The sequence below is a fragment of the Channa argus genome, unplaced genomic scaffold (genome assembly GCF_033026475.1).
Source record: "Channa argus isolate prfri unplaced genomic scaffold, Channa argus male v1.0 Contig011, whole genome shotgun sequence".
Taxonomy (NCBI): Eukaryota; Metazoa; Chordata; class Actinopteri; order Anabantiformes; family Channidae; genus Channa; species Channa argus.
In genome coordinates, this window is record NW_027125230.1 from 121,821 (window position 1) to 135,113 (window position 13,293).

The following is a 13,293-nucleotide window of genomic DNA, read 5'->3' on the forward strand; positions in this document are numbered from 1 at the left end:
AAGAACAAGAAAATAAAAACAACACATATGGCCAGGACCGTAACATGGTCTACTAGTAATGAAGCACGATGGTTGACAAACCAATAAAGTAGCAAAACAGCAATGAAAGAACAAAATTTGATGAAAATATAGAACAATTTCTATGAATAAATAGGCAGTAACACCAGCTTGTGCTGCCCGTAAACCCAAGCAAAAAAGCTTACAGCACCTGGTATTCCCAGGCGGTCTTCCTACCAAGTACTAACCAGGCCCGGCCCTATTTGGCTGCTGAGATCGGACGAGATCGGGCGCTCAGAGAGCGGTGTGGCCGTAAGCTGCATTTGACATCATCAACAGCTCTTAAAAACGCTGGAGAAGCAGAATGCATGACACTTGCTAAGAAGAAGATAAATGTGGCAAAGTACAAAGTACTATAACTGTACTGGTCTGTTACGCCCCTGTCTAGGGGGTCAGGGTGCAACATACAAAGATAAATTAGCATGTTCCCTCTCCGATCCCCAAACCAAAATCCAGAATCGAGATGTTCCAACAGAATGATATTTATTTTAAACGAAAGAAAGTGTCAAACAAAACATGACACTACAACTCAGGGCGAACCAAGGCCAACATAATAAACAAAATAAGCCATTTCCCACAGAAAGTGCTAGCTAGCCTGATAGAAATAAACAAACCAAAAGATAGTCGCTAACCCTAACTCCCTAATGTGAAAACAAGAGAAAACAATCAAAAGAAAAATGGCAGTCCACCCCTACAGATTTAATACTATTTACAAAATATACAATTTATAAACAAAACCACGGCACAAAACCTAACAATTCAAAAATGCTAAATAAGATTTGGAAACCAAGAACAGCAAACAGGTGCTGCTGCCAGAAAGAGCCTCGCTAGCTGTTGGGAACCGTACTTTTAAAACTCCAGGAAGTGTAGGATGGACCAATCAGCTTCCTGTACTTCCCCCAAATCCGGCCAATCAGGCAGGGCACCTATAAGAACAAGAAAATAAAAACAACACATATGGCCAGGACCGTAACATGGTCTACTAGTAATGACGCACGATGGTTGACAAACCAATAAAGTAGCAAAACAGCAATGAAAGAACAAAATTTGATGAAAATATAGAACAATTTCTATGAATAAATAGGCAGTAACACCAGCTTGAGCTGCCCGTAAACCCAAGCAAAAAAGCTTACAGCACCTGGTATTCCCAGGCGGTCTTCCTACCAAGTACTAACCAGGCCCGGCCCTATTTGGCTGCCGAGATCGGACGAGATCGGGCGCTTAAAGAGCGGTGTGGCCGTAAGCTGCATTTGACATCATCAACAGCTCTTAAAAACGCTGGAGAAGCAGAATGCATGACACTTGCTAAGAAGAAGATAAATGTGGCAAAGTACAAAGTACTATAACTGTACTGGTCTGTTACGCCCCTGTCTAGGGGGTCAGGGTGAAACATACAAAGATAAATTTGCATGTTCCCTCTCCGATCCCCAAACCAAAATCCAGGATCGACATGTTCCAACAGAATGATATTTATTTTAAACGAAAGAAAGTGTCAAACAAAACATGACACTACAACTCAGGGCGAACCAAGGCCAACATAATAAACAAAATAAGCCATTTCCCACAGAAAGTGCTAGCTAGCCTGATAGAAAGAAACAAACCAAAAGACAGTCGCTAACCCTAACTCCCTAATGTGAAAACAGTCCAAAGAAAATGGCAGTTCACCCCTACAGATTTAATACTATTTACAAAATATACAATTTATAAACAAAACCACGGCACAAAACCTAACAATTCAAAAATGCTAAATAAGATTTGGAAACTAAGAACAGCAAACAGGTGCTGCTGCCAGAAAGAGCCTCGCTAGCTGTTGGGAACCGTACTTTTAAAACTCCAGGAAGTGTAGGATGGACCAATCAGCTTCCTGTACTTCCCCCAAATCCGGCCAATCAGGCAGGGCACCTATAAGAACAAGAAAATAAAAACAACACATATGGCCAGGACCGTAACATGGTCTACTAGTAATGAAGCACGATGGTTGACAAACCAATAAAGTAGCAAAACAGCAATGAAAGAACAAAATTTGATGAAAATATAGAACAATTTCTATGAATAAATAGGCAGTAACACCAGCTTGAGCTGCCCGTAAACCCAAGCAAAAAAGCTTACAGCACCTGGTATTCCCAGGCGGTCTTCCTACCAAGTACTAACCAGGCCCGGCCCTATTTGGCTGCCGAGATCGGACGCTTAGAGAGCGGTGTGGCCGTAACATGCATTTGACATCATCAACAGCTCTTAAAAACGCTGGAGAAGCAGAATGCATGACACTTGCTAAGAAGAAGATAAATGTGGCAAAGTACAAAGTACTATAACTGTACTGGTCTGTTACGCCCCTGTCTAGGGGGTCAGGGTGAAACATACAAAGATAAATTTGCATGTTCCCTCTCCGATCCCCAAACCAAAATCCAGGATTGAGATGTTCCAACAGAATGATATTTATTTTAAACGAAAGAAAGTGTCAAACAAAACATGACACTACAACTCAGGGCGAACCAAGGCCAACATAATAAACAAAATAAGCCATTTCCCACAGAAAGTGCTAGCTAGCCTGATAGAAAGAAACAAACCAAAAGACAGTCGCTAACCCTAACTCCCTAATGTGAAAACAAGAGAAAACAATCAAAAGAAAAATGGCAGTCCACCCCTACAGATTTAATACTATTTACAAAATATACAATTTATAAACAAAACCACGGCACAAAACCTAACAATTCAAAAATGCTAAATAAGGTTTGGAAACCAAGCACAGCAAACAGGTGCTGATGCCAGAAAGAGCCTCGCTAGCTGTTGGGAACCGTACTTTTAAAACTCCAGGAAGTGTAGGTTGGACCAATCAGCTTCCTGTACTGCCCCCCAATCCAGCCAATCAGGAAGGGCACCTATAAGAACAAGAAAATAAAAACAACACATATGGCCAGGACCGTAACATGGTCTACTAGTAATGAAGCACGATGGTTGGCAAACCAATAAAGTAGCAAAACAGCAATGAAAGAACAAAATTTGATGAAAATATAGAACAATTTCTATGAATAAATAGGCAGTAACACCAGCTTGTGCTGCCCGTAAACCCAAGCAAAAAAGCTTACAGCACCTGGTATTCCCAGGCGGTCTTCCTACCAAGTACTAACCAGGCCCGGCTCTATTTGGCTGCCGAGATCGGACGAGATCGGGCGCTTAGAGAGCGGTGTGGCCGTAAGCTGCATTTGATATCATCAACAGCTCTTAAAAACGCTGGAGAAGCAGAATGCATGACACTTGCTAAGAAGAAGATAAATGTGGCAAAGTACAAAGTACTATAACTGTACTGGTCTGTTACGCCCCTTTCTAGGGGGTCAGGGTGCAACATACAAAGATAAATTAGCATGTTCCCTCTCCGATCCCCAAACCAAAATCCAGGATCGAGATGTTCCAACAGAATGATATTTATTTTAAACGAAAGAAAGTGTCAAACAAAACATGACACTACAACTCAGGGCGAACCAAGGCCAACATAATAAACAAAATAAGCCATTTCCCACAGAAAGTGCTAGCTAGGCTGATAGAAAGAAACAAACCAAAAGACAGTCGCTAACCCTAACTCCCTAATGTGAAAACAGTCCAAAGAAAATGGCAGTTCACCCCTACAGATTTAATACTATTTACAAAATATACAATTTATAAACAAAACCACGGCACAAAACCTAACAATTCAAAAATGCTAAATAATATTTGGAAACCAAGAACAGCAAACAGGTGCTGCTGCCAGAAAGAGCCTCGCTAGCTGTTGGGAACCGTACATTTAAAACTCCAGGAAGTGTAGGATGGACCAATCAGCATCCTGTACTTCCCCCAAATCCGGCCAATCAGGCAGGGCACCTATAAGAACAAGAAAATAAAAACAACACATATGGCCAGGACCGTAACATGGTCTACTAGTAATGAAGCACGATGGTTGACAAACCAATAAAGTAGCAAAACAGCAATGAAAGAACAAAATTTGATGAAAATATAGAACAATTTCTATGAATAAATAGGCAGTAACACCAGCTTGAGCTGCCCGTAAACCCAAGCAAAAAAGCTTACAGCACCTGGTATTCCCAGGCGGTCTTCCTACCAAGTACTAACCAGGCCCGGCCCTATTTGGCTGCCGAGATCGGACGAGATCGGGCGCTTAGAGAGCGGTGTGGCCGTAACATGCATTTGATATCATCAACAGCTCTTAAAAACGCTGGAGAAGCAGAATGCATGACACTTGCTAAGAAGAAGATAAATGTGTCAAAGTACAAAGTACTATAACTGTACTGGTCTGTTACGCCCCTTTCTAGGGGGTCAGGGTGCAACATACAAAGATAAATTAGCATGTTCCCTCTCCGATCCCCAAACCAAAATCCAGGATCGAGATGTTCCAACAGAATGATATTTATTTTAAACGAAAGAAAGTGTCAAACAAAACATGACACTACAACTCAGGGCGAACCAAGGCCAACATAATAAACAAAATAAGCCATTTCCCACAGAAAGTGCAAGCTAGCCTGATAGAAATAAACAAACCAAAAGACAGTCGCTAACCCTAACTCCCTAATGTGAAAACAGTCCAAAGAAAATGGCAGTTCACCCCTACAGATTTAATACTATTTACAAAATATACAATTTATAAACAAAACCACGGCACAAAACCTAACAATTCAAAAATGCTAAATAAGGTTTGGAAACCAAGAACAGCAAACAGGTGCTGATGCCAGAAAGAGCCTCGCTAGCTGTTGGGAACCGTACTTTTAAAACTCCAGGAAGTGTAGGATGGACCAATCAGCTTCCTGTACTGCCCCCCAATCCGGCCAATCAGGCAGGGCACCTATAAGAACAAGAAAATAAAAACAACACATATGGCCAGGACCGTAACATGGTCTACTAGTAATGAAGCACGATGGTTGGCAAACCAATAAAGTAGCAAAACAGCAATGAAAGAACAAAATTTGATGAAAATATAGAACAATTTCTATGAATAAATAGGCAGTAACACCAGCTTGAGCTGCCCGTAAACCCAAGCAAAAAAGCTTACAGCACCTGGTATTCCCAGGCGGTCTTCCTACCAAGTACTAACCAGGCCCGGCCCTATTTGACTGCCGAGATCGGACGAGATCGGGCGCTTAGAGAGCGGTGTGGCCGTAACATGCATTTGATATCATCAACAGCTCTTAAAAACGCTAGAGAAGCAGAATGCATGACACTTGCTAAGAAGAAGATAAATGTGGCAAAGTACAAAGTACTATAACTGTACTGGTCTGTTACGCCCCTGTCTAGGGGGTCAGGGTGAAACATACAAAGATAAATTTGCATGTTCCCTCTCCGATCCCCAAACCAAAATCCAGGATTGAGATGTTCCAACAGAATGATATTTATTTTAAACGAAAGAAAGTGTCAAACAAAACATGACACTACAACTCAGGGCGAACCAAGGCCAACATAATAAACAAAATAAGCCATTTCCCACAGAAAGTGCTAGCTAGCCTGATAGAAAGAAACAAACCAAAAGACAGTCGCTAACCCTAACTCCCTAATGCGAAAACAAGAGAAAACAATCAAAAGAAAAATGGCAGTCCACCCCTACAGATTTAATACTATTTACAAAATATACAATTTATAAACAAAACCACGGCACAAAACCTAACAATTCAAAAATGCTAAATAAGGTTTGGAAACCAAGAACAGCAAACAGGTGCTGCTGCCAGAAAGAGCCTCGCTAGCTGTTGGGAACCGTACTTTTAAAACTCCAGGAAGTGTAGGATGGACCAATCAGCTTCCTGTACTTCCCCCAAATCCGGCCAATCAGGCAGGGCACCTATAAGAACAAGAAAATAAAAACAACACATATGGCCAGGACCGTAACATGGTCTACTAGTAATGAAGCACGATGGTTGACAAACCAATAAAGTAGCAAAACAGCAATGAAAGAACAAAATTTGATGAAAATATAGAACAATTTCTATGAATAAATAGGCAGTAACACCAGCTTGTGCTGCCCGTAAACCCAAGCAAAAAAGCTTACAGCACCTGGTATTCCCAGGCGGTCTTCCTACCAAGTACTAACCAGGCCCGGCCCTATTTGGCTGCTGAGATCGGACGAGATCGGGCGCTCAGAGAGCGGTGTGGCCCTAAGCTGCATTTGACATCATCAACAGCTCTTAAAAACGCTGGAGAAGCAGAATGCATGACACTTGCTAAGAAGAAGATAAATGTGGCAAAGTACAAAGTACTATAACTGTACTGGTCTGTTACGCCCCTGTCTAGGGGGTCAGGGTGCAACATACAAAGATAAATTAGCATGTTCCCTCTCCGATCCCCAAACCAAAATCCAGAATCGAGATGTTCCAACAGAATGATATTTATTTTAAACGAAAGAAAGTGTCAAACAAAACATGACACTACAACTCAGGGCGAACCAAGGCCAACATAATAAACAAAATAAGCCATTTCCCACAGAAAGTGCTAGCTAGCCTGATAGAAATAAACAAACCAAAAGATAGTCGCTAACCCTAACTCCCTAATGTGAAAACAAGAGAAAACAATCAAAAGAAAAATGGCAGTCCACCCCTACAGATTTAATAGTATTTACAAAATATACAATTTATAAACAAAACCACGGCACAAAACCTAACAATTCAAAAATGCTAAATAAGATTTGGAAACCAAGAACAGCAAACAGGTGCTGCTGCCAGAAAGAGCCTCGCTAGCTGTTGGGAACCGTACTTTTAAAACTCCAGGAAGTGTAGGATGGACCAATCAGCTTCCTGTACTTCCCCCAAATCCGGCCAATCAGGCAGGGCACCTATAAGAACAAGAAAATAAAAACAACACATATGGCCAGGACCGTAACATGGTCTACTAGTAATGACGCACGATGGTTGACAAACCAATAAAGTAGCAAAACAGCAATGAAAGAACAAAATTTGATGAAAATATAGAACAATTTCTATGAATAAATAGGCAGTAACACCAGCTTGAGCTGCCCGTAAACCCAAGCAAAAAAGCTTACAGCACCTGGTATTCCCAGGCGGTCTTCCTACCAAGTACTAACCAGGCCCGGCCCTATTTGGCTGCCGAGATCGGACGAGATCGGGCGCTTAAAGAGCGGTGTGGCCGTAAGCTGCATTTGACATCATCAACAGCTCTTAAAAACGCTGGAGAAGCAGAATGCATGACACTTGCTAAGAAGAAGATAAATGTGGCAAAGTACAAAGTACTATAACTGTACTGGTCTGTTACGCCCCTGTCTAGGGGGTCAGGGTGAAACATACAAAGATAAATTTGCATGTTCCCTCTCCGATCCCCAAACCAAAATCCAGGATCGACATGTTCCAACAGAATGATATTTATTTTAAACGAAAGAAAGTGTCAAACAAAACATGACACTACAACTCAGGGCGAACCAAGGCCAACATAATAAACAAAATAAGCCATTTCCCACAGAAAGTGCTAGCTAGCCTGATAGAAAGAAACAAACCAAAAGACAGTCGCTAACCCTAACTCCCTAATGTGAAAACAGTCCAAAGAAAATGGCAGTTCACCCCTACAGATTTAATACTATTTACAAAATATACAATTTATAAACAAAACCACGGCACAAAACCTAACAATTCAAAAATGCTAAATAAGATTTGGAAACTAAGAACAGCAAACAGGTGCTGCTGCCAGAAAGAGCCTCGCTAGCTGTTGGGAACCGTACTTTTAAAACTCCAGGAAGTGTAGGATGGACCAATCAGCTTCCTGTACTTCCCCCAAATCCGGCCAATCAGGCAGGGCACCTATAAGAACAAGAAAATAAAAACAACACATATGGCCAGGACCGTAACATGGTCTACTAGTAATGAAGCACGATGGTTGACAAACCAATAAAGTAGCAAAACAGCAATGAAAGAACAAAATTTGATGAAAATATAGAACAATTTCTATGAATAAATAGGCAGTAACACCAGCTTGAGCTGCCCGTAAACCCAAGCAAAAAAGCTTACAGCACCTGGTATTCCCAGGCGGTCTTCCTACCAAGTACTAACCAGGCCCGGCTCTATTTGGCTGCCGAGATCGGACGAGATCGGGCGCTTAGAGAGCGGTGTGGCCGTAAGCTGCATTTGACATTATCAACAGCTCTTAAAAACGCTAGAGAAGCAGAATGCATGACACTTGCTAAGAAGAAGATAAATGTGGCAAAGTACAAAGTACTATAACTGTACTGGTCTGTTACGCCCCTGTCTAGGGGGTCAGGGTGAAACATACAAAGATAAATTTGCATGTTCCCTCTCCGATCCTCAAACCAAAATCCAGGATTGAGATGTTCCAACAGAATGATATTTATTTTAAACGAAAGAAAGTGTCAAACAAAACATGACACTACAACTCAGGGCGAACCAAGGCCAACATAATAAACAAAATAAGCCATTTCCCACAGAAAGTGCTAGCTAGCCTGATAAAATAAACAAACTAAAAGATAGTCGCTAACCCTAACTCCCTAATGTGAAAACAAGAGAAAACAATCAAAAGAAAATGGCAGTCCACCCCTACAGATTTAATACTATTTACAAAATATACAATTTATAAACAAAACCACGGCACAAAACCTAACAATTCAAAAATGTTAAATAAGATTTGGAAACCAAGAACAGCAAACAGGTGCTGCTGCCAGAAAGAGCCTCGCTAGCTGTTGGGAACCGTACTTTTAAAACTCCAGGAAGTGTAGGATGGACCAATCAGCTTCCTGTACTTCCCCCAAATCCGGCCAATCAGGCAGGGCACCTATAAGAACAAGAAAATAAAAACAACACATATGGCCAGGACCGTAACATGGTCTACTAGTAATGAAGCACGATGGTTGACAAACCAATAAAGTAGCAAAACAGCAATGAAAGAACAAAATTTGATGAAAATATAGAACAATTTCTATGAATAAATAGGCAGTAACACCAGCTTGAGCTGCCCGTAAACCCAAGCAAAAAAGCTTACAGCACCTGGTATTCCCAGGCGGTCTTCCTACCAAGTACTAACCAGGCCCGGCCCTATTTGGCTGCCGAGATCGGACGCTTAGAGAGCGGTGTGGCCGTAACATGCATTTGACATCATCAACAGCTCTTAAAAACGCTGGAGAAGCAGAATGCATGACACTTGCTAAGAAGAAGATAAATGTGGCAAAGTACAAAGTACTATAACTGTACTGGTCTGTTACGCCCCTGTCTAGGGGGTCAGGGTGAAACATACAAAGATAAATTTGCATGTTCCCTCTCCGATCCCCAAACCAAAATCCAGGATTGAGATGTTCCAACAGAATGATATTTATTTTAAACGAAAGAAAGTGTCAAACAAAACATGACACTACAACTCAGGGCGAACCAAGGCCAACATAATAAACAAAATAAGCCATTTCCCACAGAAAGTGCTAGCTAGCCTGATAGAAAGAAACAAACCAAAAGACAGTCGCTAACCCTAACTCCCTAATGTGAAAACAAGAGAAAACAATCAAAAGAAAAATGGCAGTCCACCCCTACAGATTTAATACTATTTACAAAATATACAATTTATAAACAAAACCACGGCACAAAACCTAACAATTCAAAAATGCTAAATAAGGTTTGGAAACCAAGAACAGCAAACAGGTGCTGATGCCAGAAAGAGCCTCGCTAGCTGTTGGGAACCATACTTTTAAAACTCCAGGAAGTGTAGGTTGGACCAATCAGCTTCCTGTACTGCCCCCCAATCCAGCCAATCAGGAAGGGCACCTATAAGAACAAGAAAATAAAAACAACACATATGGCCAGGACCGTAACATGGTCTACTAGTAATGAAGCACGATGGTTGGCAAACCAATAAAGTAGCAAAACAGCAATGAAAGAACAAAATTTGATGAAAATATAGAACAATTTCTATGAATAAATAGGCAGTAACACCAGCTTGTGCTGCCCGTAAACCCAAGCAAAAAAGCTTACAGCACCTGGTATTCCCAGGCGGTCTTCCTACCAAGTACTAACCAGGCCCGGCTCTATTTGGCTGCCGAGATCGGACGAGATCGGGCGCTTAGAGAGCGGTGTGGCCGTAAGCTGCATTTGATATCATCAACAGCTCTTAAAAACGCTGGAGAAGCAGAATGCATGACACTTGCTAAGAAGAAGATAAATGTGGCAAAGTACAAAGTACTATAACTGTACTGGTCTGTTACGCCCCTTTCTAGGGGGTCAGGGTGCAACATACAAAGATAAATTAGCATGTTCCCTCTCCGATCCCCAAACCAAAATCCAGGATCGAGATGTTCCAACAGAATGATATTTATTTTAAACGAAAGAAAGTGTCAAACAAAACATGACACTACAACTCAGGGCGAACCAAGGCCAACATAATAAACAAAATAAGCCATTTCCCACAGAAAGTGCTAGCTAGGCTGATAGAAAGAAACAAACCAAAAGACAGTCGCTAACCCTAACTCCCTAATGTGAAAACAGTCCAAAGAAAATGGCAGTTCACCCCTACAGATTTAATACTATTTACAAAATATACAATTTATAAACAAAACCACGGCACAAAACCTAACAATTCAAAAATGCTAAATAATATTTGGAAACCAAGAACAGCAAACAGGTGCTTCTGCCAGAAAGAGCCTCGCTAGCTGTTGGGAACCGTACATTTAAAACTCCAGGAAGTGTAGGATGGACCAATCAGCATCCTGTACTTCCCCCAAATCCGGCCAATCAGGCAGGGCACCTATAAGAACAAGAAAATAAAAACAACACATATGGCCAGGACCGTAACATGGTCTACTAGTAATGAAGCACGATGGTTGACAAACCAATAAAGTAGCAAAACAGCAATGAAAGAACAAAATTTGATGAAAATATAGAACAATTTCTATGAATAAATAGGCAGTAACACCAGCTTGAGCTGCCCGTAAACCCAAGCAAAAAAGCTTACAGCACCTGGTATTCCCAGGCGGTCTTCCTACCAAGTACTAACCAGGCCCGGCCCTATTTGGCTGCCGAGATCGGACGAGATCGGGCGCTTAGAGAGCGGTGTGGCCGTAACATGCATTTGATATCATCAACAGCTCTTAAAAACGCTGGAGAAGCAGAATGCATGACACTTGCTAAGAAGAAGATAAATGTGTCAAAGTACAAAGTACTATAACTGTACTGGTCTGTTACGCCCCTTTCTAGGGGGTCAGGGTGCAACATACAAAGATAAATTAGCATGTTCCCTCTCCGATCCCCAAACCAAAATCCAGGATCGAGATGTTCCAACAGAATGATATTTATTTTAAACGAAAGAAAGTGTCAAACAAAACATGACACTACAACTCAGGGCGAACCAAGGCCAACATAATAAACAAAATAAGCCATTTCCCACAGAAAGTGCAAGCTAGCCTGATAGAAATAAACAAACCAAAAGACAGTCGCTAACCCTAACTCCCTAATGTGAAAACAGTCCAAAGAAAATGGCAGTTCACCCCTACAGATTTAATACTATTTACAAAATATACAATTTATAAACAAAACCACGGCACAAAACCTAACAATTCAAAAATGCTAAATAAGGTTTGGAAACCAAGAACAGCAAACAGGTGCTGATGCCAGAAAGAGCCTCGCTAGCTGTTGGGAACCGTACTTTTAAAACTCCAGGAAGTGTAGGATGGACCAATCAGCTTCCTGTACTGCCCCCCAATCCGGCCAATCAGGCAGGGCACCTATAAGAACAAGAAAATAAAAACAACACATATGGCCAGGACCGTAACATGGTCTACTAGTAATGAAGCACGATGGTTGGCAAACCAATAAAGTAGCAAAACAGCAATGAAAGAACAAAATTTGATGAAAATATAGAACAATTTCTATGAATAAATAGGCAGTAACACCAGCTTGAGCTGCCCGTAAACCCAAGCAAAAAAGCTTACAGCACCTGGTATTCCCAGGCGGTCTTCCTACCAAGTACTAACCAGGCCCGGCCCTATTTGACTGCCGAGATCGGACGAGATCGGGCGCTTAGAGAGCGGTGTGGCCGTAACATGCATTTGATATCATCAACAGCTCTTAAAAACGCTAGAGAAGCAGAATGCATGACACTTGCTAAGAAGAAGATAAATGTGGCAAAGTACAAAGTACTATAACTGTACTGGTCTGTTACGCCCCTGTCTAGGGGGTCAGGGTGCAACATACAAAGATAAATTAGCATGTTCCCTCTCCGATCCCCAAACCAAAATCCAGAATCGAGATGTTCCAACAGAATGATATTTATTTTAAACGAAAGAAAGTGTCAAACAAAACATGACACTACAACTCAGGGCGAACCAAGGCCAACATAATAAACAAAATAAGCCATTTCCCACAGAAAGTGCTAGCTAGCCTGATAGAAAGAAACAAACCAAAAGACAGTCGCTAACCCTAACTCCCTAATGTGAAAACAGTCCAAAGAAAATGGCAGTTCACCCCTACAGATTTAATACTATTTACAAAATATACAATTTATAAACAAAACCACGGCACAAAACCTAACAATTCAAAAATGCTAAATAAGATTTGGAAACTAAGAACAGCAAACAGGTGCTGCTGCCAGAAAGAGCCTCGCTAGCTGTTGGGAACCGTACTTTTAAAACTCCAGGAAGTGTAGGATGGACCAATCAGCTTCCTGTACTTCCCCCAAATCCGGCCAATCAGGCAGGGCACCTATAAGAACAAGAAAATAAAAACAACACATATGGCCAGGACCGTAACATGGTCTACTAGTAATGACGCACGATGGTTGACAAACCAATAAAGTAGCAAAACAGCAATGAAAGAACAAAATTTGATGAAAATATAGAACAATTTCTATGAATAAATAGGCAGTAACACCAGCTTGAGCTGCCCGTAAACCCAAGCAAAAAAGCTTACAGCACCTGGTATTCCCAGGCGGTCTTCCTACCAAGTACTAACCAGGCCCGGCCCTATTTGGCTGCCGAGATCGGACGAGATCGGGCGCTTAGAGAGCGGTGTGGCCGTAACATGCATTTGACATCATCAACAGCTCTTAAAAACGCTAGAGAAGCAGAATGCATGACACTTGCTAAGAAGAAGATAAATGTGGCAAAGTACAAAGTACTATAACTGTACTGGTCTGTTACGCCCCTGTCTAGGGGGTCAGGGTGAAACATACAAAGATAAATTTGCATGTTCCCTCTCCGATCCCCAAACCAAAATCCAGGATCGACATGTTCCAACAGAATGATATTTATTTTAAACGAAAGAAAGT

General features: G+C 41.5%; 12 pseudogenes; all 12 read right to left on the minus strand.

Moving 5' to 3' along the window:
- Nucleotides 1-196: 196 nt before the first annotated feature.
- On the minus strand, nucleotides 197-315 carry LOC137111487 (5S ribosomal RNA; annotated as a pseudogene).
- Nucleotides 316-1,183: 868 nt separating this feature from the next.
- On the minus strand, nucleotides 1,184-1,302 carry LOC137112001 (5S ribosomal RNA; annotated as a pseudogene).
- A 1,834-nt stretch (nucleotides 1,303-3,136) lies between these two features.
- Nucleotides 3,137-3,255, minus strand: LOC137111741 (5S ribosomal RNA; annotated as a pseudogene).
- Nucleotides 3,256-4,112: 857 nt separating this feature from the next.
- Nucleotides 4,113-4,231, minus strand: LOC137111466 (5S ribosomal RNA; annotated as a pseudogene).
- Nucleotides 4,232-5,088: 857 nt separating this feature from the next.
- Nucleotides 5,089-5,207, minus strand: LOC137111443 (5S ribosomal RNA; annotated as a pseudogene).
- An 868-nt stretch (nucleotides 5,208-6,075) lies between these two features.
- Nucleotides 6,076-6,194, minus strand: LOC137111563 (5S ribosomal RNA; annotated as a pseudogene).
- Nucleotides 6,195-7,062: 868 nt separating this feature from the next.
- On the minus strand, nucleotides 7,063-7,181 carry LOC137112002 (5S ribosomal RNA; annotated as a pseudogene).
- Nucleotides 7,182-8,038: 857 nt separating this feature from the next.
- LOC137111742 (5S ribosomal RNA) lies at nucleotides 8,039-8,157 on the minus strand (annotated as a pseudogene).
- A 1,843-nt stretch (nucleotides 8,158-10,000) lies between these two features.
- On the minus strand, nucleotides 10,001-10,119 carry LOC137111743 (5S ribosomal RNA; annotated as a pseudogene).
- An 857-nt stretch (nucleotides 10,120-10,976) lies between these two features.
- On the minus strand, nucleotides 10,977-11,095 carry LOC137111467 (5S ribosomal RNA; annotated as a pseudogene).
- Nucleotides 11,096-11,952: 857 nt separating this feature from the next.
- Nucleotides 11,953-12,071, minus strand: LOC137111444 (5S ribosomal RNA; annotated as a pseudogene).
- An 857-nt stretch (nucleotides 12,072-12,928) lies between these two features.
- On the minus strand, nucleotides 12,929-13,047 carry LOC137111468 (5S ribosomal RNA; annotated as a pseudogene).
- Nucleotides 13,048-13,293: the final 246 nt, after the last annotated feature.